Source organism: Mytilus californianus, unplaced genomic scaffold, assembly GCF_021869535.1.
Source record: "Mytilus californianus isolate M0D057914Y unplaced genomic scaffold, xbMytCali1.0.p SCAF_5, whole genome shotgun sequence".
NCBI classification, from domain to species: Eukaryota; Metazoa; Mollusca; class Bivalvia; order Mytilida; family Mytilidae; genus Mytilus; species Mytilus californianus.
In genome coordinates, this window is record NW_026262701.1 from 29,143,241 (window position 1) to 29,147,217 (window position 3,977).

General features: G+C 28.9%; 1 long non-coding RNA gene across 1 annotated transcript; it reads left to right on the forward strand.

Annotated features, from left to right (window-relative positions):
• Positions 1 to 282: 282 nt before the first annotated feature.
• Positions 283 to 3,236, forward strand: LOC127702603 (uncharacterized). The gene is made up of 4 exons (XR_007982502.1): positions 283 to 366; positions 643 to 717; positions 1,125 to 1,191; positions 2,819 to 3,236. It is a non-coding gene; the product is annotated as an uncharacterized LOC127702603 (long non-coding RNA).
• Positions 3,237 to 3,977: the final 741 nt, after the last annotated feature.

Sequence of the window (3,977 nt, forward strand, 5' to 3'; positions counted from 1 at the left end):
ATTTTGCAAAAACTAACATGATTTTTAGTCAAAATTCTGTAACATAAAGAAAAAATTATTTCAATGGGGGTGTTGATAGTCTTTTAAACTGGAACACATTCAAATTTAAATCTTATATGAAAGAATTGATATTATGTTCAGTTGTAATTCACCATTCAGGGTGAATTTATCTTCTTTCGCCGAAAAATTATTTTGGGGTTGAAGATCATTTACATAATTTTATTAATAATTAATACAAAAATGTATTTTAAGATATATATATGAACTTACTTTTTTATTTTCAGTGTAGAACTAAAATTGAGATAAATTGCTGTCAAAAATTCTGATAGACTTGAGAATGAAAAACAACATTTCATCAACAAAACAGTAAGTTGCTTATTTTAAATTCATTTAGGAAATAATTTTCACCTTTGATGCATCCATTCAATCTTTGTATTCAAGAAACACACAGAGAAAAGTCACTAGGTGCCATATCATGATTATTATTAGAAGAAAGTATGAATGAAATATTTCAAAGTTATAGGAATTAAATTTTGAATATCATTAAAATCATTATGCATTTCCAATTATATCATTTATTTTAACTTGAAAACATTTTTTCTTCTATTTTTCATAAAGAAAATTAAATGAACTTTTTTTCAGGATGAAAATAGCAAACAGGAAGTTGACAAAGAGATTGTTACCTCAAGTCTGAAGTGGTTCAATGCAAATCATGAGGTAATTTTTCTGAAGTTATTTTTTAATTTTTAGAACGATTTATAATGGTCATGTATCAATAAGACCTAGTCCACTATCTGGTTGAGACCTTAGAACTCTCTTATTTGTGGCAATATAGGGGAAATACAAAAGAGAAAAATCCAATCAGAATGATAGATGTGATTTATCCTAGGAATTTGTTCTTGTTTCAAAAATTATCTTTATGACACTGGTGAGCAACGAAGGCTGATTTTTTAGAGCAGCTGCTCAGATCAATTTACTTTTACAGAATATCTATAAAAAAAGACACAAAATCCAAAATAGAAATTAGTAATATTTTATATTGGTTTTAAATTGTTTCACACAGAAATTGAAGAATAAATAAGTATCTCATGACAGTAAAATAAGATGATAAATTTATTTTTCAGCTTCATTCATGCATTGCTGGTATTCACAAAGTGCCATGATTTAAGATAAAGACTATCTGATGTTTAGGTAAGTCAGCATTACTATTATAACACTTCACAAATGCATTGATAAGAGTTTGGTTGTATCCTTGTACAAAATTCCCTTGTTAAAGAATTCGGGTGACAGTTATTTGGCTTTTTTCGAACAGTAGATATTACTATATTTTATCAGGAACATATATATATTGACGGGACTTGACACTATCTGATTTTAGTCGATTTTATCGTCGTGCCATAGTTAATAAAGATACGATACAGAAACGGACGTGTTAAAAAAGGACTCGCTATTATCCTAATAATTTCTGATATTACCTATAAAATGTCATTCAAACTAGTTTTATAGTGATGCTAGTGTAAAAAATGGCGGCCATTGCCGCGATGATTTACAAATTCCCAAACTATTATAAAACACTTCACATCAAATAAATCAAACTTATTTTGGTAATTTTATATGACAAAATATATCTACTAAATGATAAAACTTGTATTTATTTACAATTAGAGTTATGTGGTTTATTTGTTGAGCAGTTCTGATAGTTTTTCAGTCAGACGCTACCAATATCCGTAAATCTCGGGGAGTCCGAGATTTTATCAATTTTATACTGAAAAGCGTATCAGATTCATTTCCCGTTAGTATATACTGTTCCCAGATTTTATATCCTAAAAACTAGTTGACACATAACAGTATTGAATTATTTTGTATAATATACTGCTATATTTTTAAAACTATAAAGTTATTTCTAACTAAAAATAACTACTAGGATTTTTCTTTTTAATTTATTATATAATGCATTGCTGAAAATTATTTCAAGGGAGACAATTTTAGTGGTTTTTTTTTTCTTCATGAATTATTTATAAATACAATATTATACCATCATCAAATCAGATTTGCAAATAGGGCTGAAATGACATCTTACTGTATGGTTCAGCTTTTTTATGCAAGAACCACAGAATGGTATAGTTTTACCATTTGAAACATTTTTAACAGGATTTCCGAAGGAAAAATCGGTTATTGATTTGGGGCTGTATGGTGGGCGGGCGGCTGCCAAACAGTGTCCGTGCATTTACTCATGAACCCTTCAACCAAAGCTTTCCAAATTTTAATATATTGTTACTGATGACAAAATAAAGGTCAACTTCAATATTGACGATTTTCACTTACACCGTTCAGGAGTTATGGTTCTTAAAAGATTGAAAAATGGTCTTTCCATTCATGTCCTTGCTTTAACTCATGAACCATTCAACCAAAGCTTTTTAAATTTTAATATGTTGTTTCTGATGACAAAATGGAGGTCAAGTTCAATATTGATGATTGGATTGTCACTTTTACCGTTCAGGAGTTATGGTCCTTGGGATATTGAAAAATGCCAGGACACAAATAAATGTTAAATAATCCGGTTTGCTGTCGCTCTGACAGCATCTTGTTGTATTCTTAAAACCAAATATTCACCACCTGGCTTGCATTGTAAATGGAAATTCAACGTTGGACACCAAATGGTATAAAAATCAAGAACCTTTCTGCACTTAGCAGCAAAACATATCTAAACTGTCAATGATTAACACAATTATGAAGAGCAATTATTGCAATACAGAAAAACTGTTTCTCCTTTTTATATTTAAGTATCTTGTGATAAAATTTTTCATTCCATTTGTAGGTAATGTTTGATGCTTCCAAGTCTGGATATTTTGGAAAAAAAGTGAAAATGAAGGAAGGATTTCAACACACAGAAAATAATTTTTAAGAGAGAGAGACTCAGTTACAAAATATAACTCCACAATTAATTTGCTGTGATGGAATATGGACTAAAACACTAATGGACTCAGGAACAAGGGAAAGAGACTTAAACAAAACAATAGACTCAGGAATATGTTGTGCAAAACAAGAGACTTAAAAAAAGACAAAAAAATAGACTCAGGAATATGATTTGCACGACAAGAAACTTATTAAACAACAAAACTAACGAATATAATTAGTGATGAAATAAAAACTTGGTTTAGCATGAACTTTTTTATTTATTAGTTATAAATTTGAGGAGAGAAAGTCGAATATAATTTTTAGAGATGAAATGTGTGAAAGGGATAGAGAGTCAGCTTAAGGTTTTTTGAAGATTTTTTTTTCTTTTTGAAGCTCACTGCTTACCTACAATGTTTAATTAAAAATGTGTTTTTCTTCTTCAAAATTTAGATTTTGAAAGTCATCATGTTAAAATTTGAGAGAGTTAGAATATTCATTTGTAAAGATTTATCCTGTTTCAACCATAAAGCTCATAATATTATAACCATTTTTTAACGAGCGGTTTGACAATAGACTGTCACTGCTAGTTTTTTTTTTTTTGCATTTATGGTTTAAACAAGATTAATCTAAGAGGAAGGAAAAATGCTGTGTATGAAAGAGGAAGAGGGACTATGTAAAGGTCTATTCTTTTTCAGCAAAACAGCAGGTTTTTTTTTACGGTTCTTGTATTGAAATAATAAAGCACCTGTCAATTTGTTTAAATTGGATAAATCTTGGATGAGTATAACATTGTGTACTGAAAACTGTAGTTTTGAAAATGCATTTCAGACACACTTAAATATTACATATCAAAAAATTTAGATAATAAATTTTCATTTTATATCTAAATTATCACAATCATGCTATATATTAAGTGTATAATTTTTTTATATTTTTTTTCAAGTTTTCAACACAGGAAGTGTAATCTTAAGTATGATGAATGAGGAGCTAATAGGTTTTAGTTACTGCAAGGGGAGGGAATACACCTATTTACCTCCTCATACTGGTTGCTTCCTTTGATGAAAGTTAATTTATTATAC